This window comes from Mastomys coucha, unplaced genomic scaffold (assembly GCF_008632895.1).
Source record: "Mastomys coucha isolate ucsf_1 unplaced genomic scaffold, UCSF_Mcou_1 pScaffold15, whole genome shotgun sequence".
NCBI classification, from domain to species: Eukaryota; Metazoa; Chordata; class Mammalia; order Rodentia; family Muridae; genus Mastomys; species Mastomys coucha.
The window spans coordinates 77,801,390-77,826,264 of NW_022196897.1; the positions used below are offsets into that span (position 1 = coordinate 77,801,390).

Sequence of the window (24,875 nt, forward strand, 5' to 3'; positions counted from 1 at the left end):
CCCCCCCCCCAAAAGAAAGAAAGAAAGAAAGAAAGCATATCTTTTCCAAACTTTTTTCACCTTCCTTGAGTCTCTTGTGTAGCCCAGACAAACCCTTGAACGTGTGATCTTCCAGCTTTAGCCTCCCAAGTGCTGGCATGTACCACCACATCCAGCCCAAACTCTTAGTAGTTATTACTGCTTCAGGAACTAGGTAGCCTGGTTATAAATCCTAGAACCAGTGCTTAGTAGCTCTCAAGACAAGCTGCTTAACCTTCCAGTTTCTTCATTTGTTAAAATATAGAGTTGTGAGAAATTAATTATTGTGTAGAATACTTCTAATAATTTGATATGTGCTAGTGGTTATCATCATTAGTACAATCAGTTAAGGTTTATATGTGTTCTTCAAAAGAAGAACAAATCCTAGTGCCTGGAGGCTGAGGCTGATCCCTGTGAGTTCAGTCCAGCCATGGCTACATATTAAGACAGGAGGAGGAGGAGAGGGGGGAGGATGAGAAGGAGGAGGAATAATAGTGATGCTTAGTTTGAAGTGTTGAAGCTTTTGAGAAAACTTCCAACAAGGAACAGGGAGGTAAAAGGTAAGTCTTTCCTGGGTGAGGGAAGCCTAGAAAGTAACAGTATCAAACACAGTTCCAAATATAAGAAAGATGTCAAATTTTTGTGAGACATTTTAGCAAAACAGGCCAGAGCTATTTTAGAACAGAACATTCAGGTAGAAAACATTTAAGCAAGCATTTAAATTTTGCTATTTGAACTAATTCAAGCTGAAGAATTTAGAAGAAGGTGATTAAATGAGTGAAAAAAATAAGCTATGAAATCAACACAGATAAACTGGAATAATGAATGCTTTTGTTAATAACAGTAAGGACTAAGAATCCTGTTACTAGAGATAGTTTTCTATTACTTTTATTTCTTACGACGCTGTTATAAATTGTTGGTTACTTAAGTTATTTTTAGTTTTAAGTCTGTTTAACAATCCTACTCTGTCATTAAAAGACCCTAAGATTATGATAGTATTATTTATTTATTTTTTGTGTTTTTTTGAGACAAGTTTTCTCTATGTAGCCCAGGCTATCCTGAAACTCTCCCTGACCAGGCTGGCCCTGAACTCACAGAGGCGTGCCTTTGACTCCCAAGTGCTAGGATTAAAGGCATGTGCCTAGATTTTTTCCATTTAAATTTATGTATTATATATAATGAACATTTGTCTGCATGTATGCCTTCACACTACCACCAACAAAGAAGAGTGTGATATCTCATTAGACTCTAGTGGTAGATGGTTATAAGCTGTCATGTGGGTGCTGGGAATTGACCTCAGGCCCTTTGGAAGAGCAGCCAGTGCTCTTAACCACTGAGCCATCTCTTCAGCCCCGATATAGGCCCGGTTTTTATTTCATTTGTTTTGGAGACAGGGTTTCTCTGTGTAGCCCTTGCTGTCCTGGAACTCATTCTGCAGATCATGCTGACCTTGTACTAAGATTAACCTGCCTCTTCCTCCCTGTTGCTGGGATTAAAAAAGCATGTGCTACCACGTCTGACTTTGCCTTTTTTTTTTCTTTTTTCTGGACATAGGGTCTGGCAGTATGTTGTCTAGGTTTGCCCAAACTCCTAGACTCACTCAAGTGGTTTTTTTTTTTTGGCTTTGGCTTCTGACCACAGGTATACACTGCCATGACCTAATAATACATGCTTTAAAAACATTATGCCAGCTTCCATGTGAGGTGTGGTTTGGAAAGAAAAAAATGAGGGAAGCATTGTTGGGAAGCAATTTAGTAGCCCAGGCAAAAGCTAATGATAGTTTAGATTAGGCTGTAGGCAGTAGAGATGGAGGGAAGTAGACAGATCAGAACCTATTTTAGAATCAGGACAAACAAGACCTAATGTTGGCCTGAATGTAATGTGTAGGAGGAGGGAGGTGCCAAGTATGAGCCTAGGTTTCTCCTGTGAGCATCTGGGTAGATGAAGGTGCCACATTTCAGACGGGAACAGGGGGAAGAGTTGGTTTTGATGAATTGAGTAGAATGAAGGCTTTGTTTTTGTCACACCAAGCATGAGATGCTGGTGAAGCACACATGGAGGAGACTTTGAGAAAGCAATCTTCAGGCTGAGGCAGAAAGTTGCTGGAGGTAAATCTGGATGGAATTGCTATGTAGAGGATATTTATAATGCAGGAAATGGATGGGCTCACCTAGAGTAAAGAATAGAGTGGGATGAGGGGAGCTCAGGATTGAGTCCTAAGGAATCTATGGAAACCTAAGAGTCTGTTATTGTGGAAACAGAGCACCCCATTTCAAAAAAGACAGGTTCAGCTGTATTTTGTTGAATTTAACAACAGATCATTGATGGGTATAGCAGGAACAATGGTGGAGGACTGCAGGGACAGGAGCCAGATGGAAGTGGGTTATGGAATGGGGAGAGGGGAAGTGGAGATGTTCTTCATGTTTGATTGTAGTCAGTCTTCCTGTAAATAAGCAATGCTGATTTCATTTTTCTGTTCTTGATGATCTTTGGTTGCTTGGTAGGAAGTTGGTTCTGTTCTTGACTGTCTTTTGGTTGCTTGGTGAAAGGGGCTAGGGTAGGAGGAATTTTTGTCAAAGAAATGATTCTCATGATCTTTAAGCGTTGGCCCTCAAAGGGTGAAGAAGGTTTTCTATTCTGTGTACTTTGAACCATTGGTATTTTTGGCCCTTTTCATTTTCCTGACCAATATATCTTGAACCTTTTAAATTAATTCTTTATTTTTTTCTTACTGCTTTTGTTTCTTTTCCTTCTTTGTTTCTCCTTCTCTCTCTCTTTCTCTCTCTCTCTCTGCTTTGCCATTGTGCCATTGTGCCTGACTTTTTCCACTAACATTTTTTTAACTTATTAATTTTTGCTTGCTTTTTGTTTGTGTTCCTGGTACCCATGGATGCCAGAAGAAAGTTGTGAGCTGTCATGAGGGTGAATTAAATCCAGGCCTTTTGGAAGAGCATAGACAGTACTCTAACTGCTAAGCCATCTTTTCAGTCCCCAAATTATTACTCTTTTTTTGTTGTTGTTTTTTGTTTTTTGAGACAGGGTTTCTCTGTGTAGTCCTGGCTGTCCTGGAACTCACTCTGTAGACCAGGCTGGCCTTGAACTCAGAAATCTGCCTGCCCCTGCCTCCCAAGTGCTGGGATTAAAGACATGTGTCATCACTGACCAGCCCAAATTATTATTCTTAAATCAGACATCAAAACTAACACCTGTAGCTTCCATAGAGCATTTGTAATTTGAGAGTTGTTGGGTGGGCCTAAATTGAAATTTCAAATCAATGTCTGTAAATTTTTAAAAAATGTTATAGACAGTCTGCTGTATTTCCGTTCAGCCTTGGAGTCTCTGTGCAGAATGGCCTTGAATCTCCCTGCCACGACTCCCATCATAACTGGAATCTTGTTAATATTGCTTTTTGAGGAACTAGGTTCTTCTAACATTCTGGTTTTAATTATTTGCATTTTACTGATAGGATAATTGGAGTACAGCATCTGTGTGGTTTTAACTTCCCATCATCCTTAAAGTCAGTCAGTGATAGAATTAAGAATTTAAGACTCTTAATCATGTTCTTTGTTTAAGGTGACCTATATAAAGCCATATTGCATTTACATGAAGCTGTACGAAATGGACTTCCTATATTATCTCTGAAAGGGATATCATTCAAGTGGTGTTAAGCAGATGTTCTCTTTCCACAGAGAACAGGACAAGAGGGACTATATCTTAATTGGTGACAGAAGGGATATGGATTGCTTGTTAGAACTTCCTGACAACAAAATACAGAACAGTTATCAAGGGTGATTGTGAAATATCTTCCCTAAAGATTTAATAACTATCTTTTTGGGATGATGTAGGTACAGACTTGTTTTGAAATAAGGGAGATGATAAAGCTGGCATTCTCAGATTCCTAGTAACCTCAGGACAGAGCTGCTTGATAATTAATCACAACAATATCTTTGCCATTTTAATAAGTATATTTTCATTGTTCTCACAAAGACATAATCAATAGTGCGTGAACTGGAGGCTGTGGAGATGGCTCTGTTGGTGAAGTAATTACTGCGCATGGATGAGGATCTGAGTTCAGATTCTCAGCGCTCAAGTAAAAGCTAGATGTGGTAGTTTGTGCCTGTAATCTCAATTCTGGGGTGGGTTGGGGAGTGGGGAGACTGGAGGATTCCTGGAGCATGCTGGCTAGCCAATGAAGCCAAATTGGGACACTCTAGGTTTTGTGAGAGACCTTATCACAAAAATTAAAATGAGAGTGCTAGAGCAATGGCTCAATGCTTATGAGTAGTTATTGCTCTTGCAGAGGACCTGAGTTTGGTTCCCAGAACCTACATGAAGCTCACAGCCACTTGTAACTCTAGTTCCAGGGTATCTGATGCCCTCCTCTAACCTCTTTAGGCACTGGGCATACATGTCATGCACATGCATACAGGTAAAACATGCATACACATAAAAAACCAAGTCTTTAAAACGCCAAAATGAAGAGCTATTAGGAAGATACCTGGCATTGGCCTTCACATGAACATTCACCCCTAGCACCCCCATTCACAAACACAGAAGAGTAGGGGAATTGAGCCAGGGGTGGTTGGACGTGTCTGTAATACAAACGTGTGGGACATGGAGACTGGAGGGTCGGGTATTAAAGGCTAGTCCTGCCTACATGGGATGCTGGAGGCTAGCCTGGGTTATATGAGACCCTGTCTTAAGAAAAAGAAAGGAGGGGCTGGAGAGATGGCTCAGCGTTTGGGAACACTTACTGCTCTTCCAGAGGTCCTGAGTTCAGTTCCCAGCATACCACATGGTGGCTCACAACCATCTATGATGGAATCTGATGCCTTCTTCTGGTGTGTCTGGAGATAGCTACAGTGTACTCACATACATAAAATAAATTAACATTTAAAAAAAAAGGAAAAAGAAAGGAAAAGTACATAAAACCAATTTGTCAAGCCTGGTAAAATATAGTATTGGTGTTCTGAATATTTCTCCTATATCCTTGATGAACCATGAACACTCATCCTTGCCTTAAAATTTTTTCTTTTTATATTATTTGGGGTGAAGTGTGAACGAATGCTATGGTGAACTTGTGGAGGTCAGAGGACAACTTTTAGAAGTTAGTTCTTCTATCATATGGACTCTGGGGTTGGAACTCAGGTGCTCAGGTTTGGTGACAGGTGCCTTTACTGATTGAGCCATCTTGCTTGTTACTGATTGAGCCATCTTGCTTGTTCCTGTGTTCCTTATCAAAGGAAGGTTTCTGCTATGTATGAATCATCATTTTTCCTAAACAACAGAGATCAAAGCCACCACCTGCAGCTTCTATAGAGTATGTGATTTGAGTTTTCTCTATTAAGTGTTGTGATAATCTTGTTCCACAGGCTTACCTGAGATAGAGACTCTTGTAAAATTGCTTAAGAGGTTGGTGAGATGGCTCAGTCAGTAAAGTGCCTGTTGTGCAAGCATGAGGACCTCTTACATGTAAAGGCCAGGTGTAGCTGTGTGTATCTGTAACCTGATGCTGGAGGGACAGAGATCCATGGATGCTTGAAGCTTATTGGCCAGCCAGTAAGCTCAGTTGAACAGTTCTATGTTCAGTGAGACACTGTCTCAAAACAAAACAAAACAAAAAACAAACAAACAAACAAAAAACCCAAAAAAGTAGAGAGCAGTGGAGGAAGAAGATACCTAGAGTTTACCTCTGGCACACCCATGAACAACCCCTTCCCCCAATGTATCCACACACAAATTAGTTGAGGGCCTGGCAATGTAGAATGATAGAGTGATTCTTTAGCTTGCATAAAGTTCTAGGTTTGATTCCCAAGCATTGTATAAACCAGACAGATGGCACATGCCTATAATCATAGCACTCTGGAGATGGAGGCAGGGTGATCAGGAATTCAATGCCAACCTGGGCTGTCTGGAAAAAAAAAATAGCACTTGGGAGGCAGAAGCAGGTGGATGGCTGAGTTTGAGGCCAACCTAGTCTGCAGAGTGAATTCCAGGACAGCCAGGGCTACACATTGCCAGACATAGCATAATAACAGCATTGTTGGGGACATTGAGCTTCCTCCTTACCTGAGACTTCAGGCTTGTCCATTTAATTAGAGTGTCATGTGCAGTGTTCTTATGGGACTTTGGGGATCAAGAAGGGAAATGTGTAGTTTTACAGAATTGAAACTTCGTATAGAATTTGTAACCAGAACAGTTAGAAAGAAGCTAATGTGAGAGATTGTCTTTTTGCTCTGGTGAGAGTAGCAGGAATCTTCAAACCACAACACTTAGTACTTCCTTAAGGGAAGTTGCTATTGTTCAGTTAAAAGTTTCGGTGTACATAGTTGTGGTCTCTTCCTTAGACTGAAAAGCCCAAATTGTGTTCAGTTCTGTTTTTTTCCCTGTCACCTACAGTAGTGTTTCCTATGTAGTGATGCAGTCCTCCAAAATTAGGATAAGTGGAAGTAGGTTCAGTGAAAGTCAGCATATATCTTGTCTGTCTCTATAAGACTATGCATATATAGAGGTGTGTGTAAAGCAATATTTATTAAAATCCCTTTGTTGACATGTGATCAAATGGAAAGAACAACCTGAGAAAGGAAAAAAACTGATTTTGCAGCTTGAACTTCAGCTTCAACATTTGTTGGCTATTAAAACAATATCTAACCATTTTTCCTTTTTTTTGTTTTTGTTGTTTTGTTTGTTTGTTTGTTTGAGACAGGGTTTCTCTGCATAGCTCTGGCTGTCCTGGAACTCACTCTGTAGACCAGGCTGGCCTTGAACTCAGAAATCCTCCTGCCTCTGCCTCCCAAGTGCAGGGATTAAAGGCATGTGCCACCACTGCCCGAATTTTTCTTTTCCTGGTCTTAGCTTTTGGAATGATGACTTTGAGACTAATTAGCTATTATTAAATGCCTAAGCCATAAGCTTTGGCTCATTCCCTGACTAGCTCTTATTTAACCATTTAAATCATTCTTTTTATTTTTAACTTTTTTTTTTTTTTTTTTTTTTTTTTTTTTTTGGTTTTTTGAGACAGGGTTTCTCTGTATAACCCTGGCTGTCCTACTCACTCTGTAGACCAGGCTGGCCTCGAACTCAGAAATCTGCCCGCCTCTGCCTCCCAAGTGCTGAGATTAAAGGCGTGGGCCACTGCCACCCGGCTTATTTTTAGCTTTTAAAAAATATTTTCATTTTTAAAAAACTATATCTACCACTTGGCTAGTTACCTCTTTTTAGTCCCAGCCCTCTAACTTCGTCTATCTGATTGTCTCCTCTGTCCAGTCCAGCTCTTCCTTGAATCTTCCCTTTTTGTCCTCTTACTATTTCCCAGAATCCTCTCTCTCCTGCCTGTGTTCCACCTCCTATTTCCTACCTGAGCTCATTAGCCATTGGCTTTTTATTGACAGGTGATGCTTCTAAGAGATTCTCTCTACAATTAGCTGTTTGATCATAGGCAAGTAACTTCATACTGAGCCAGTCTGTAAATTAGGAGTGGTTTGGGAGTGGATTTACAGAGATGTCATAATATAAAGCACCATTTTTTTTTTTTTTTTTAGATTATAAAACAGGGCTGGCCTGGAACTCAAAAAAGATTCCTCCCTCTTCTGTCTCACGAGTGCTAGGAATCAAAAGTGCTAGGATTAAAGACATGTACCACCATGCCCCACACATTTTATTTATTTGTTTATTTATTGTTTGTTGAGATAATATTTTCCTATGTAGCCTTGGCTGGCCTGGAACTCCCTATGTAGACCAGGCTGAACTTGAACTCATAAGAGATTCACCTACATCTGCCTTCTGAGGGTTGGGATTAAAGATGTCCATATGCCCAATGGTGGTGTTTAGTAGGGTTTTTATTTTTTGGTGGTTTGTTCGTTTAGTTTTTTTATTATTTACATGTATGTACATTTTTCCTGCATGTATGCCTGTGCACCACATATGTATCATGCCCAGACAAACTAGAAGAGAGCATTAGATCTCCTGGAACTTACTATTGCGAGCTGCCATGTGGGTGCTGGGAATTGAACCTGCGTCCTTTGGAACAGCAACCACTGAGCCGTCTTTCCAGTCTTTTTGCTTTTGTTTTTGTTTTTGTTTTTTTGAGACAAGGTCATACTCATACTATAGTTTAGGCTGGCCTGGATCTCTTTGTATTCCAGGTTGGTCTTGGTCTTGAAGCAGTCGTCCTGCCTTTGTTTCCTGAGTGCTAGGATTATAGGTGTACACCACTATACCTGGCCTGTCTTGAAGTTTTCTCCTAAAAATTATGTGTATTTCTTCCTGTTTTGGTTCTATAGGCTAATTTCATGGAGGAAGAATAGAGGGATCCTCTTGAAGAGCTTGCATTTTTGCAGAATTATTGAAAATGCTACTTGCAATATTCTGTCTTTTACTCTGGCCCAATGGCTCACTCAGTTGTCTTCCATTAGCATGGTAAACATCTGCCAGCTTTGCTCCAGGCAGGAAGTGTCCTCTACCTGCCATCTTGCTTGATGCTTAGAAAAGATTCATTTTCCCCCCTATCTATGATTTAGAGAATCATAGACAGTGAAAGATAGGTTTCAGAGAAATAGATGGTGTGTATGATCACATTTTGTTACAAAACCCAAAAACTTGAATGAATATTTTATGTTGTATGAATCACTATGGTTTTAGGAACATGGGATTGGGAAAAATTAAGAGGAAGAAAAATAGTGCACTTTAAAAACTTGTTACAAGGAATGAATGCTACTTTAAAAAGTTAAACTATTTTGACATTGTATGTTTACATGCAGTCATAAAAAACAAGGGGATAGATGTCTATCCACTCATCCACTGTGCTTGGCCTTTTCTCTAGTTTTGCCCAGTGAGAATATCCTTGATAATCCTAGTACTTTTTTATAGCCCGAGTATTGATATAGATGCAGGACATTTCTGCTACTACAAGGATCTCTTCTAATATCCTTTTATAATCATCTTGTCTCCAAGTTAAAGTGTCTAGGCTGGCAGTGCAGGGGGCTAAATCGCAATAAAGCTTTAGAGATTATATTGTGAACACACGGAGGAGCAGGTGCCCCAACTCACAACACTGTCAACCCATCAAAAATATCTAGTAGCCACTAATATATTTCCCTTTGTCCTTTCTATAATGTTATATAAACAGGGCCTGGTGGTATAGGCCTGTAATCACAGTCAGAAGGCTAAACTAGGGATTGACAAGTTCCAGACTACTTGACAAGTTCTAGACTTGCTTGGTGATTTAGTGAGGCTGTCTCAAATAGAAAAATATTTAAGGTGTAGTCCAGTGGTAGAGCACTTGCTGAGCATGTTAGAGACTATTAAACCCTCAGTATATAAAACAAACAAACGAGAGAGGGAGAAATAGAAGCATGCAGTTTTAGATTATTCTTTTTCACCTAGCATAATTACCTAGAATGTTTTAAGTATCAGTAGTTCTTCTCTTCCTTCTCCTCTTCTGTTTGTTTGTTGTTTGTTTTTTGAGACAAGGTCTTCCTATGTTGTCCTAGCTGCACTGAACTTGCTGTGTAGACCAGGCTAGCCATGGATTCAGAGATATCCTTTTGCCTCTGCCTCCTGAGGGTTGGAATTAAAGATGTGAGCCATCGTGCCCGATATATAAAAGTAGTTTTCATTTTCTTAAATTGTTTTCTTACATTATATTTCTTGGTTTAGGTGTGATAGTATTTGTTGAATTATTTACATGCTGAAGGATTTTTTTTTTCCCCTTCCAGTTTTGGGGTTGTTATAAATAAAACAGCTGTGAACATCTGTGTCCAAAGTTTTTTTAATGAGTGTGTACATGTTTGTGTGTGTGCATGTATGTGTAGGGGGAGGCCAGAGATTGGCATTGTCTTCTTCAATCACTCTCCACCTTAATTTTTTAGTTACTTTAAATTAACTAGTTGATTAATTAATTTTATATTGATGAGTGCTTTGTCTTCATACACACCAGAAGGAGGAGTCAGATCTCATTATAGGTGGTCATTAGACACCATGTGGTTGCTGGGACTTGAACTCAGGACCTCTGGAGGGGCAGCCAGTGCTCTCAACCACTGAGCCATTTCTTTAATCCCACCTTAGTTTTTGAGATATGGACTCATTAAACCTGGAGCTCACTGATTCAGGTAGACTGGCTGGCCAGTGAGCCTGAGGGATTCTTTTGTATTCAAGTTTTTGTGTGATTATAGTTGAACTTTTAAATTTTTTTTGCAATAAATGTCCAGTAGTACAAATTTTGGGTTATATGGTATCAGGTTTGTTTGTTTGTTTGTTTGTTTTTTCTGAGACAGGGTTTCTCTGTATAGCTCTGGCTCTGGCTGTTCTGGAACTCACTCTGTAGACCAGGCTGGCCTCGAACTCAGAAATCCACCTGCGTCTGCTTCCCAAGTGCTGGGATTAAAGGCGTGGGTCACCACTGCCGGGCCAGGTTTTTGTTTTTGTTTTTTTTTCTTTAAGACAGGGTTTCTCTGTGTAGTCCAAGCTAGCCTTGAACTCAGAGATCTGCCTGCCTCTGCTTCTCAAATGCCAGTATTAAAGGCTACCACCACTAGGATATAGTTTATATTTTTTAATTTAATAAAATTAAGGCAAAGAAATATAGTTTCATTTCATATCCTTTCTTGATATGTAAAACTTAAAAAAATCTTTTTTGAGACTGTTTTTTTGTAGCTCAGCCCGGCCTCATTATGTAGTTGGGGATAACTTTGAAAATCCAGGCCTCCTGTCTCCACCTCTGGAGTGCTGGGATTATAGATGTGTGCCTCCAAACCTGACTTTCATAACTTAAGAGGGATTTCTGATGGTTTGTACAGCATTACAGTGCCACTGGTGAAACTCCTGTTGTCTAGACTTTGTCCTGCTACTCTGATAATCAGTGTATTTATTACAGATGTTAATTAACTTCTGTAGCCCACTGGTAATGGTTAATTTCTCCAAGGTAAGTTTCTTTATATATAGGTAGGGGGCATGGGTGTCAAGTAATTTGCTTAAAGTTACATAGTGAATTGCTGTGTACTAAGATAAATTCAGACACTTTCTTCCTCCCTATTTCTATCTCCTAAGTCAGCTTTTTGATATTTTGAGACAGGGTCTCATATAGTCCAAGCTGGCCTTAAGCTTAGTTGAGTCAGGAAGGATGACCTTCAGTTTTTGATCCATCTGTGTTCTCCTTCTAAAATTGCAGGAATAAATTGCTGTATTGGGTTTTATGAGGTACTACTGGCAAGACATTTTTCCAACTAGTCCCAGGCTATTTTGATTTTGTTTTGAGACATGTTGAAGTCCAGCCTGACTCCAGACTCACAGCAATCCTCCTGCTTCAACCTCAGTGTTGGGATTAGACCTGAGAGCTACCAGATTGTGTTTTAACTTCTTTGAGTCCCATACTTTACTTCTTTTTTTGAAGAAGTTTCTCTGTGTAGCCCTGGCTGTCCTGGAACTCACTCTGTAGACCAGGTTGGCCTCAAACTCAGAAATCCACCTGCCTCTATCTCCCAAGTGCTGGGATTAAAGGCGTGCGCCACCACTGCCCCCCAAACTTTACTTTTACTTTCTTTCTTTTTTGCTTGCTTGTTCTTGCTCTTGTTCTCTCTCCCTTCTTTCCTTTCTCTCTTTTTTCTCCTTTTCCCCTCCCTCCCTCCCTCCTTCCTTCCTTCTTTTCTCTCTTTTTTCTCCTTTCCCCTCCCTCCTTCCTTCCTTCCTTTCTCTCTTTTTTCTCCTTTCCCCTCCCTCCTTCCTTCCTTCCTTTCTTTCTTTCTTTCTTTCTTTCTTTCTTTCTTTCTTTCTTTCTTATTTTCTTACTTTCTTTTGATCTTGTCTTGTAGTCCTGGCTGGCCTTGTTTTTCTGGGCTATCCTCTTGTTTTTATCTTTCTAGGTGCTGGGGTTAGAGATGTGTGCCATCATGTCTGGCTAAGGCTCAGTTTTCTTTTTTAGAAATGGGAATAATAATAGTAACTATCTTAGTAGTATTGTTGTGGGCTGGAGAGCTGGCTCAGTGACTAAGAGCACTGGCTGTTCTTCCAAAGGCCTTGAGTTGAATTTCCAGCAACCATATAGGGGCTCATAACCATCTGTAATGGGATCTGATGCCCTCTTCTGGTGTGTCTGAAGACAGGGACAGTGTCTCACATACATAAAGTATAATAGATGATTCTTAAAAAATAGTGTTGTTGTGAAGAAGAAATGTGTTTGAAAAGCACTGAGTATTACTAGTATGGCAAATATTCAGTCAATATTATAGTGAAGTAATGTTTTAAATGTTATAATCTATAACTGCCAGTTATCAGATATTTAGATACTACAATTTTTTTGCTAGTATACATAGTATTCATATTACTCCTATTTTGTATGAATGTATGTGTATATGCATGTACGTAGGTGTATGCATATCCATGTACTAGCTGGAAGTCTATCTTAGGTATTGTTCCAACCAACATGCTTTTTTTTTTTTTTTTTTGAGACAGGGTTTCTCTGTGTATCCCTGGCTGTCCTGGAACTCACTCTGTAGACCAGGCTGGCCTCCAACTCAGAAATCCGCCTGCCTCTACCTCCCAAGTGCTGGGATTAAAGGCGTGAGCCACCACCGACAACATGCTTTTTTTCAAGACCTGGTCTCTCACTGGCTTGGGCTTTCTGATAAGGCTAGGCAGGCTGCTCATCATGTCCTAGGATCCATCTTGTCTCCTTTCCAGCACTGGGATTAGAACCATGTGCCTCCATTCCCTGCCCTTTTGCATGTGTTCTGAGGATGGACCTTTGACCTTATGCCTTCATGGCTTGGGACTGAACTAGCTTCTCAGGTAAATATTGGTCCTATTTCTGATGTAAGGATACTTAAGTTATTGTTTTTTTTGGGGGAGGGTTCAAGACAGGGTTTCCTTGTATAGCCCTGGCTATCCTGAAACTCACTAGTAGACCAGGCTAGCCTTGAACTCAGAAATCCGCTGCCTCTGCCTCCCAAGTGCTGGGATTAAAGGCATGCACCACCTAGGATCTCTTCTTTCTTTCTTTCTTTCTTTCTTTCTTTCTTTCTTTCTTTCTTTCTTTCTTTCTTTCTTTCTTTCTTTGTTTAATGTGAGGACACTGTTGCTGTCTGTAGACACACTGGAAGAGGGCATCGGATCCCCATTACAGAGCCACCATGTGGGTGCTGAGAGTTGAACTCAGGACCTCTGGAAGAACAGTCAGTGCTCTTAACCACTGAGCCATTTCTCCAGCCCTCTTAATTTCTTTTTTCTCAAATGTTCCTACATATATTGCATGTATAATTTCTTTAGTTATTTTCATTTTATTACTTTTTAAAAAAAGATTTATTTATTTTATGTATGTGAGTACACTGTAGCTGTACAGATGGTTGTGAGTCTTTATTCGGTTGTTGGTAATTGAATTTTTAGGACCTCTGCTTGCTCTGGTTAATTCCACTCACTCAGTCCCTGCTTGCTCCTGCCCAAAGATATTGAACTTCAGATGCACCAGAAGAGGGAATCAGATCTATCATGGTGGTTGTAAGCCACCATGTGGTTGCTGGGATTTGAACTCAGGACCTTTGGAAGAGCAGTCAGTGCTCTTACCCGCTGAGCCATCTTGCCAGCCCTCATTTTATTACTTTTAATTATGTGAATATGTGTGTCTCTGTGTGGATATGTGCATATGAGTGCAGGTGTCTGTGGAAGCCAGAGACTACAGATCCCTCCGCAGCTGGAGTTACAGGTGTGACAGTAGTGCTGGGGACTAAGCTCACCTGTGCAATATTTCTTGTAACTGATGAGCCATCTCTCCAGTCCTGTTTTTCATTTGTTTATTTTGTTTTGTTTTGTTTTTTGCTATTTTGAGATAGCCTAGACTGGTCTTGAATGCCTGATCCTTCTACTACTACCTCTTCCTGAGTGCTAGTATTACAAGTGTTTACCACTGTACTTGGCTCCTTAGCCTGTCTCTTTAGAACATTTTCTGAATCTATTTATTATGTCCATTATCACTGTTTCTGTCCTTGTCCCAATTTCTATTATCTTGTTATTTCTTTGACTAAAATCCTCTAATATTTTAGTATTCACCCATCTTTCTGTTGTCAGTTGTGCTTTAATCACAATCACATGATTGCTGGCTTCATACATGTGTCAGGTTTCCTATCTCTTTATACTTATACTTCAGTGTGCTCATCTAAATTCACCTGTCATTTCAGAGGTCTCCTCTAGCTACCCTATATAGAAAGCCTGTGAATGGCCACTCCCATTTTCCCATATATTTTGTTCCTAGAATGTACTTGAAAGTGTTAATACTTAGTATTATCAGTTGTCACATAAGCTTCTTAAAGACAGTAGTGTTTGTCTTCCTGTCATATCTTCAGGGCCTAAACCAGTGCTGAGTACATAGTCTGTGTTAAGTTAATATTCATTGGCTACTGGCTTTTGCAAATCTTCCTTCGTTTTTGAGTATTCTTTTACTACATTTATTTATTTATTTTGGGTTCATGTGTGTATGTATGTGAGCAGAAGTCAGACAACTTCTGGGAGTTGTTAGTTCTCTTTTACCATGTGATTCTGAGAGTCAAACTCAGGTCATCAGGCTTGACAGCAAGTGCATTTACCAGATTGCCTGCCTCAAGTATTCTTAATTTGAAATGTTGGGCAAGAAGAATTCTGCTTCTAGTTAGAGCTAAAAATGACTAGGTTCTTAAATGCAGAGCCTTATTTTGCCTGGCTGAGAAACTGATTGGCAAAGTAGAGGAGCATTTGGTTCTTTTAGCCTAAGAACTCTGTATTTTGACTTCTTTTCCTGAAGCCTTAGGGAATTTTTTTTTTCCCTATTCTGTACAGCCAAGAACCTGACCTGGGCTGACTCTTAAGATTGAAGAACAGTGAACTCAGTATCTGTTGAGCCAAGGCTTGGATGCCAGCCTCTCATACTGTCTGAAGGCTAAGCCTGAATTCAAATCTTGCTCTGGCTTACTGACTTATTTGGTGAACTTTGATAAATTTCTTAGTTCTTCCAGGCTTTGTTTTGTTATTTGTCTGTTCTGGGTCTGGTAAAGAGTCCTGGGTTAATGTTGTTAATACTATTGCTTTAGCTCCATGGGTTTCTAAGAATTGGAGGTTGTGTGGTGCCCCAAGCAGTTGGACTCTTTCCCATGGGTTAGCAGAAGATGGAAAGATGGGATCTCTCATGATTTGCAGTGGGCCATACTTTGTCCTGTGATGACTGTTGATGGATGGAAGGTATGTTGTTGCTGACAACTTTAGGCCTGTCTGTGGCAGGTGTTTTCAGGCTGTATCTGAAGACAAGCTTTTTTTGTCTCTACTATTCCTCCATCAGAAGCTACTTTTCTCTCTGTTCATTTTGTGTATTTAAGAATAGACTTCCTGATCTCATTGGTTTATCCCCACCCGACTCCTCCCTCACCCCCCAGCTTCCAGTCTCCAGAAAATTAAGCTAGAGTTTCTTCACTGTTCAGTGGCCTTATCCTTCCTGCTCTGCTGGTAGTTCCAGGAGTTCTGTCCTCAGCACAGTTTCCTGTCTGCCTGTCTGCCTCTCTTTCTCTCTTAATTTCTTCCTTCCTTCCTTCCTTCCTTCCTTCCTTCCTTCCTTCCTTCCTTCCTCTCTCTCTCTCTCTCTCTCTCTCTCTCTTTCTTTCTTTCTTTCTTTCCCTCTCTCTCTTCCTTCCTTCCTTCTTTCCTCTCTCTCTTTTTCTTTCTTCATTTCCTTCCTTTCCTTTTATTTATATATTTTATGTATGACTACACTGTCACTCTTTTAAGACACACCAGAAGAAGGCATCAGATCCCATTACAGGTGGTTGTGACCCATCATGTGGTTGCTGGGAATTGAGCTCAGGACTTCTGGAAGAGCAATCAGTGCTCTTAACCGATGAGCCATCTCTCCAGCCCCTTCTTTCTTTATTTTTCTGAAGTAACTAGGTGTAAGGAAAATTGTCAGTCTCAAATTTGGATCTTATGGCATTCAATTTCCGTTTTGAGTACAAGCTTTCCTGTGTTTCAGAATTAGGAGCAGTCATTGTGAGTTACAACCTGAGGCTGATTAGAGTGTAGTCCGAGTCTTTAGAGAGTGGTTAGAACACTTATATAACTCAGACTGGATTTATATGTAAAGCACATTGGGTGAGGGTTGGATAAGAACAAAAGAGAGGTTGCTACATCTTTTGGGTGCTCCTTTTTTTCCTTCCTCACAGTGTTCCCTCTTCTCCCCTGCCTCCCTTTCCCTCTACTGTCTTCTCTTCCTTCCTCTCCCCTTCTACTTTTCATTTCTTCCCTTCCCTGCAGTACTGGAGATCTAATCCTTGGGCATGATAGATAAGCACACTCCCATTGAGCTATATATCCCCAGTTTTTACCCTGCCCACCCTTTTTGAGGTGATTGTAGGTTTGTAGCTTAAGCTAGCCTTTAACTTAGAATTTTAATGATTTAGACTCATGAGTGCTGGATTATAGGTGTGGCCTCCATTCTTGGTTTGTGTCAAGTCTGTCTGTTCTTTCCAACTTCCTGGGATAGAACTTTGGGCTGCGCAATGCCAGGCAACCCTGCACTGCTCCTGCACTGCTTCAGCCCAGCTGCCAGGTTTTTTGTTTGGAGTCATGGTCTCACTTTATAGTCCTAGAGCTCCCTATGTTTGCCAGAGTAGTTTTCAATTCACAGAGATTACCAATCTGACTCTCCTTTCCAAGTGTTAGAATTAAAAATATGCTTACAACACCTGGCCTAGTGGCAGGTTCTTTTTGTTTTCTTTTTCTTTTTTTTTTTTTTAAGATTTATTTATTATTATAAATAAGTATACTGTAGCTGACCTCAGACACACCAGAAGAGGGCATCAGATATCACTACAGGTGGTTGTGAGCCACCACGTGGTTGCTGGGATTTGAACTTAGGACCTTTGGAAGAGCAGTCAGTGCTCTTACCCTCCGAGTCATCTCGCCAGCTCCTTGTTAGGGTTTCCCTGTGTGGCCCTGGCTCTCCTGGAACTTACTCTGTAAGCTAGGCTGACTTTGAATTCAAAGATGAGTCTGCCTCTGCCTCCTAATTCTAGGATTTTTTTTAAAAAATTGATTTAAGTTTTATTGCATTATGATGAGAAAAGATACATAATTTCAGTTTATCTGAATTTGTTAACATTTAAAAACATTTTAAGTAAACAGAATTACATTCTTCTTTCCCTTTTGCACCCCAACTCCTCCCAGAGACCCCCCTTCAATACCTGCAATACCTTTTTTTTTATTTTGTCACATTCTTTAAAATTTATGAAGTACTATAATGATAAAAATGAGTAGTATAAAAGTTGTTTGATATAAAACAGTCTTATGTAGATGCTTATCTGCAGCAATACTGAAAATACATATGTTTTTCCCAATATAAATTTTAAATAACTTCAAATATTTTAAAATAATATATCACTACTACTTTTTTTTAAATGAACATAAATAGATAAAGACTTTTTGTTTGCTTTGTTTTTAGTAGAGTTTAAAATCTTGGCTCTTACTGTAGTACAAGCCTAAAATAAGAACAGGTTTTTTTTTTTTTTTTTTTGGATAGAGTTCCTGCTATGATCAAAGCCAATTGACTTGAGTGAGTGACTTTATTCTCAGCCCACAGAGAACAGGTTACATTCATTTATGAAATGGTGTGTGTATTAAGATGGTCTATCCATGAAGTCATTCACCAACTGTTTCAATGAACAGTGGTTCTGCTTGGAGGGTGGTACAGACATTAGGTGCGGTTAAGAATCTGGTTCATTAGCTGTGATAATTTGGAAATGCATTCTTCTCAGAGAAAGAGTAACTTATAAAGTTCTCTTCTTCAAACTTGATAAGAGTTACAAAGGTCAAGGAAAACGTCAGTTTCACTCTTTGTTGTTCTCTTACAAACCACTACCCAAGTTAATTGTCTATGTTTCTTTTGGCTGTATAAATACTTTTGAAATATGTAAGCTGTTCTGAAAGCCATAGTATAGTGTAAAAACATCAAGTAAACAATCCTACTAATAGAGAGGCTGAGATAGGAGAAGCATAATCTCAAGACCATTATATGGTACAGAGCAAGACACTGTTACGTACGACCTATTTCTCTAAATACCAAATTAGAGAGACCATTGGATGACAGTCAACAAATTTTTAATTCCTCATATTTTTGGATTTTGATCAATTTGGATATGTTGGTAATATTAATTTTCATGTTAAGATATTAAGAAAAAGTAATTGATACTTCCTGTTGTTTTGTTGTAAGAGGTAGAATTAGGTTTGTGTGGGTTTGTTGAAAGATTACTTTCTTGCTTCTTCTAGGGTGTAGTTTTGCTCCTTATATTGGTGTTTTCCATCTATTATTTTTTGTAGGGCTGGATTTGTGGAAAGATATTGTGTAAATTTCATTTTGACATGGAATATCTTGTTTTCTTCATCTATGGAAATTGAGAGTTTTGCTAGGTATAGTAGCCTGGGCTGGCATTTGTGTTCTAGTGGGGTCTGTATGACGTCTGCCCAGGATCTTCTAGCTTTCATAGTCTCTGGTGAGATGTTTGGTGTAATTCTGATAGGCCTACCTTTATATGTTACTTGACCTTTTTCCCTTACTGCTTTTAAAATTCTTTCTTTGTTTAGTGCATTTGGTGTTTTGATTATCATGTGACGGGAGGAATTTCTTTTCTGGTCCAGTCTATTTGGAGTTCTGAAGGCTTCTTGTATGTTCATGGGCATCTCTTTCTCTAGGTTAGGGAAGTTTTCTTCTATAATTTTGTTGAAGATATTTACTGGCCCATTACCTTGGGAGTCTTCACTCTCTTCTATACCTATTATCCTTAGGTTTGGTCTTCTCATTGCATCCTGGATTTCCTGGATGTTTTGGGTTAGGAGTTTTTTGCATTTTGCATTTTGCATTTTCCTTGACTGTTGTGTCAATGTTTTCTATGGTATCTTCTGCCCCTGAGATTCTCTTTATCTCTTGTATTCTGTTGGTGATGTTTGCTTGCATCTATGACTCCTGATCTCTTTCCTAGGCTTTCTATCTCCAGGGTTGTCTCCCTTTGTGATTGATTTCCTTTTTGTTTCTATTTCCATTTTTAGATCCTGGATGGTTTTGTTCATTTCCTTCCCCTGTTTGATTGTGTTTTCTGTAGTTCTTTAAGAGATTTTTGTGTTTCCTCTTGAAGGGTTTCTAGCTGTTTACCTGTGTTCTCCTTTATTTCTTTAAGGGAGTTATTTATTATGTCCTTCTTGATGTCCTCTGTCATCATCATGAGAAGTGATTTTGGATCCGATTCTTGCTTTTCTGTTGTGATGGTGTGTCCAGGACTTGCTATGGTTGGAGAATTGGGTTCTGATGATGATACCTTGGTTTCTGTTACGCTTGCCCTGCATCATCTGGTTATTTCTACTGCTACCTGCCCTGGCTAAATCTGACTGGAGCCTGTCCTTCCTGTGATCCTGATTGTGTCAGAACTCCTCAGAGTCAAGCTGTCTCTGTGATCCTGTGATTCTGGGATCCTGTGACCCTAGTCTTGTTAGAGCACCTGAGAGTGGAGCTTCCTCTGGTGTTTTGGGAATGACAGTGGAGCTTGCGCCCAAGGTTTGCTCAGGGCACCAGCTCAGACAGACTGGAAGAAACCTGAGCCATGGGGCTGGAGAAGTTCTTGTGTGCTTGGTCCCACTGGTCCCAGTTACTCCCAGTGTTGAGACAGATGTATCCTCCTCACCTCTGATCCTTTGCGTGTTAGAGCGACAGGGAGTGGAGCTTGGCTGATTTTATTCTTACATTTTGTCTGTTTATGGACACGTTCAGGTGGCAGACATAGAACAGTTAAATAAATGAGGAAATTGAGCTCTATTAATAGCTAAGCAGGGGTTGGTGTGCATGAAGCTCAGTTGTTAGAGTGCTTGTCTAACATGCATTAAGCCAATACTAGGTTTGACTCCTAACATTGAAAACTGAGTGTACTGGTTTTTAGGGGAGGTAGAGGCAGAGGGATCATACGTTCAAGATCATTTTTGGCTACCTAGGGAGCTGGCAGAGGGCAGAGGTGTTTGCAAACATCTAAAATCTTAATTTTCTGAATTATATTCCCCAAGTGCTATTAGATCAGCTGGTCAAATGGCTTAGCAATCAAGGAAAGATGGCCTGATCTTAGTTCTGAGCACCTATGTGAGGTGAATGACCCATTATCTCAAACAAACTCTGCTTCCAGAGGATTTCATGTCCTGTTCTGGAGTCCACTGGCAACAGCACTTGTGTGCATGCCCCTGTACACATACAAAGTCATACTTTAAAAGAAATCTTTTTATTTATTTTTTTAAAAGACAGGGTCTCTCTTGAGATGGTGTAGCTCTGGCTGGCCTGGAACTGCCTGCCTCTGCCTTGCAAGTTCTGGTATTAAAGGGATGCACGACTATACCTGGCTAATAGATAAATAAATCCTTCCTCCCTTCTTTCCATGTGTGTGTGTATGTGTTTGTAGGCACATTTTTGTTTTCATTCCTAATTTCAATTGTTTGCCTCATTTTATTGATGTGGGGATAGCCCCAGTTGCATTTAGTTGTTTTGCCCACACAGTCATTTTATTTGTCCTGAGTATGTTTTACTTTGTTGTGTGGTAACTGCCTTTGGAATGTTTCTTTAGAAATCTGCCACTTTGAAGAACTGTGCACCTGTGGGTTTAGTGAGGGGAATCATAATGAACTCAGGAAGATTCACTAATAATGAAACAGGAGTGCATTCTAACACTTCCACTGTTCTTTATTACTCATTGGAGCCTTATAATAATCTTATAAGAATGAGGACCCCGAGTCACAAAGAAGTTAAGTGACTTACTGAAAGTCTGTCTGTCCATCTGTCCTTCCTTCCCTTCCTCATAAATCTTAATTAGAACGTGGGATAAAATCATTAGCATAGATGATCAAATTGCAAGAAGAACCTATAATTCTTAGTTTCTAGTGAGTTGTGACATACTTTAGATGTTTTTTGCATAGAGTAGTTAAATATAATTGCATATTAGATATCAGAGAAAACCTGTAAAGGTTGATTCCCTTTACTTTATCTTTTTGGAGTGATTAATTTTATGTGTTTAGGTAAGTAAGAATCTTGTTTGTTTGTGTGTGTGTGTGTTTATGTGTGTGTTTGTGTGAGTATTCACATCTCCTTGTCATGACTTACTTTTGTCTCCTTCTTGCTTATGTTTTTTTGTGATTAAGCACTGATATTTGGGGGACTTCATAATGGCATCACAGACTGTTCTGGGCTTTCTGTGTCTCTGTTTTACTTTTCTTTTCTTTCTTTCTTTTTTTTTATAAAGGTTTATTATTATAAATAAGTACACTGTAGTTGTCTTCAGATGCACCAGAAGAGGGTGTCAGATTTTGTTAAGGGTGGTTGTGAGCCACCATGTGGTTGCTGGGATTTGAACTCAGGACCTTCGGAAGAGTAGTCAGTGCTCTTACCCACTGAGCCATCTTACCAGCCCCATGTTTTACTTTTCACATTGGAAAACTTTTATTTTTTTTCCTTTTTAAAAAGAAGAACGAGGGCTAGAGAGATGGTTTAGTGGTTAAGAGCACTTGACTGTTCTTCCAGAAGTCCTGAGTTCAATTCCCAGCAACCACATGGTGACTCACAACCATCTGTAATGGGATCCGATGCCCTCTTCTGGTGTGTCTGAAGAGAACTACAATGTGCTCATATACATGAAATAAATAAAATCTTAAAAAAAATGTATAGTGGTTTAAAATGTATATTGGTTTAAAATCACACACACACACACACACACACACACACACATCCACCCCAAAACAAAAAAGAGGGACGAAAAACACCTGACCGACACTTTCTCCTTAGCCAGGACCCCCAAGACCACGTTCTCTTCACAAAGGAGGTTTTTTTGCCCCGAGGGACACAGGGTAGGGAATAAGATACAGGGAATAAGAGACAGGAGATAGAGGATGAGGGAGAAGGGGAAGGGAAGAAGGGAGAGGGAAAAGGCGTGCGTATCTGTCTTAGAGGGGGGCAAAGGACTGCCTCTATATAGGAGACAGATGCAACACATAGGAACATGGTGATCTTTCTATAAAGGTGAAAGGGGGGAACCCTGTGTTAGGATGAGGTTTAATTGTAATTGAGTATGTTAATTAGGTGATTGGTAGACTTTAATACTTTGATAACTGCACTTTGGTAGTCAGCCTTAGGAGGAGGAACTGGCCAGATAAGGGAACAGACCTTGGTGGCTAGATTGGCAAGGCAGATAAAATTGGAGAAAAGATTGAGGCCTGCTAGGCCATGTTTGCAATGCAGGGGCTGGCTAGAGTCCCTTCAATAGACCTATCTGCCTTTAGTTTAATCTGAGTTCTTTTAGTTATGTGGGATGCAGCAGTCTCCTCTGGTGGGGCTTGCCTTTAATACAAGCACTTGGGAGACAGAGAAGCCGGCAGATCTTGGTGAGTTCAAGGCCAACCTGGTATGCAAAGTGAGTTCTAGGGTATCAGGGCTACTCAGTGAGACTCTGTTTCAAACAAACCAACAAAAGATCCACTTTCTTTTAAACAATAGTAAATATATTTCCCCAGTGGGAAAAAAGAGAAATGCAATTGTTGTGACACCTTAGTTTTTTTTGCTTGTTTGTTTGTTTTTTGTTTTTGTTTTTTTTTGAGACAGGGTTTCTCTGTGTAGTCCTGGCTGTCCTGGAACTCACTCTGTAGAGCTAGGCTGGCCTCCAACTCAGAAATCCGTCTGCCTCTGCCTCCCAAGTGCTGGGATTAAAGGCGTGCGCCACCACCGCCCGGCTTGGCTTGCAACTCTTGTTGACATTTTCTTCTTTTTTTTTAAAGAGATTTATTTATTTTATGTATATGAGTACACTGTAGTTGTCTTCAGACACACCAGAAGAGGGCATCGGATCTCATTACAGATGGTTGTGAGCCACCATATGGTTGCTGGGAATTGAACTCTGGACCTCTGAAAGACCAGTCGATGCTCTTAACTCTGAGCCATCTCTCCAGCCGCTATTGTTGACATTCTCAGTGTATACATATTTTGTTGGTTAATAGTTGCTGATGAGAGGCTGGGTGTGTGTCATGGTGGTACATTACTTGACAAGGGAACTCAGGGTTCAATACCCAGTACCCAGACACAGCAAAGCAAACAAAGCATGGTAAGAATTACACTGTAAGAGTGAAGCAAGGGCTGGCTGGAGAGATGGTTCAGTGGTTAAGAGCACCAACTGTTCTTCCAGAGGTTCTGAGTTCAATTCCCAGCAACCACATGGTAGCTCACAGCCATCTGTAATGAGATCTGATGCCCTCTTCTGACGTGTCTAAAGACAGCTACAGTATACTCACATGCATAAATAAATCTTAAAAAAAAAAAAAAAAGAGAAAGATCAAAGCAAAGCTTTGTGTTTAGCACTTTGTAGGAAATTAACTATTGCCTAGGAATTTAGAACTTGCCTTACTGTAGAATCTTTCTGACCTTATCCATTTTAATGCTCAAGGAAGAAAACTCCTTCAGCATAAGCTATAAATATTTTTCCTTATGTCTGTATTTCTATGCATCTGGTTGTGTGCTTTGTAGATTGCAGCCTTTTGAGAAATAGAAGGAGTTATTGTTTGACTCTCATAATAAGCAGTTAGTTCCCCCTTGTTTTATTTTAATTTAAAAGATGTTATTTTGTGCATGTGTGTATATGGAAGTCAAAGAACAACTTTGTGTGGTTGGTTCTTTGCTTCTACTTTTACAGTGATTATGAGGATCAAACTCAGGTCTCTGTGGCAAATACCTTTACCCACTGAGCTATCTTGCCACATTTCACTCCTTTTAAGACAAAGGCTTGCGCTGCAACTCAGAATGTCTTGGAATTTGTCATGTAGCCTAGACTGGCTTCAAAGCTTTGATCATCTTGTCCTCAGCCCCAAAGTGCTGTAATTATAGGTTTGTACAACAATGACCCACTCTGACAGTTACTACTTTTGAAATTTAAAAAAGCTAGAAGAAGCCAGGGATAGTGCCTTATGTCCGAAATCCCAATATTTGCAGGTAGAAATACGAGGAGCAGGAGTTTGAGGCCAGTTTGGGGTCTATAGACCCTTTCCATGAAACTGAAGTAGAAAACCACCTCTTAAAATTATTAATTCATGGGATATATATACCTTGGTTGGTAGAATGCTTGTGTAGCATGAATAAAGCCCCGGGTTTAGTTCCCAGCACCACATAAACTAGTCAAGGTGACAGATTTGTAATCCAAGCCCTAGGGAAGTAGAGGCAGGAGGGTCAGAAGTTCAAGCTTGAACTATATGAACTATGTTCTTTTTTTTTTTTAAAGTTACTTTAATCTACCACACAGAAGCAACCATTGTATTTTTTAATCATCCTCCCTTCTTTCCTCCCTACTTTCTCTCTCTGTTTTTCCAGTGCTAAAGACAAAACCAGGGGCTTTGAGATGCTAGGCAAGCATTCTACTACTGAGCCATACTCTGGCCTCTACCACAGCCCTTCTGTGTAATTTTTGTCTAAGCTACTGTGCCCTGACTTTCCAAAGTATTTTAAAGTATTACTTTTTGGAGTGCTAGAAACTGAAAACAGGCTCTTGTGCATGCTAAACAGGAAGGAGGTCTAACAGTGAGCTGCATCCCAGCTTAGTTATTTGTTTGTTTATTGCAAACGGTGGCATGTGTATGTGTATATGTTCATGTTTGTCTTAGTTGCTTTTCTATTACTGTAAAGAGACACTATGACCAAGGCAATTTACAAAAAAGAAACCATTCAGTTAAGGGCTTGCTTACAGTTTCAGAGGGTAAGTCTATGACCCTCATGGTGGGGAGCATGGTGCTGAAAACAGTAGCTGATAATTTACATATGAATGACAAACAGAGAGAGAGAGAGAGAGAGAGAGAGA

The 24,875-nt window shown here is 39.9% G+C and overlaps 1 protein-coding gene across 7 annotated transcripts in view; it reads left to right on the forward strand.

Annotated features, from left to right (window-relative positions):
• Window positions 1-24,875, forward strand: part of Ambra1 (autophagy and beclin 1 regulator 1) — a 190,533-nt gene that overhangs the window by 7,188 nt on the left and 158,470 nt on the right. The gene's annotated exons all lie outside the window — the stretch shown is intronic.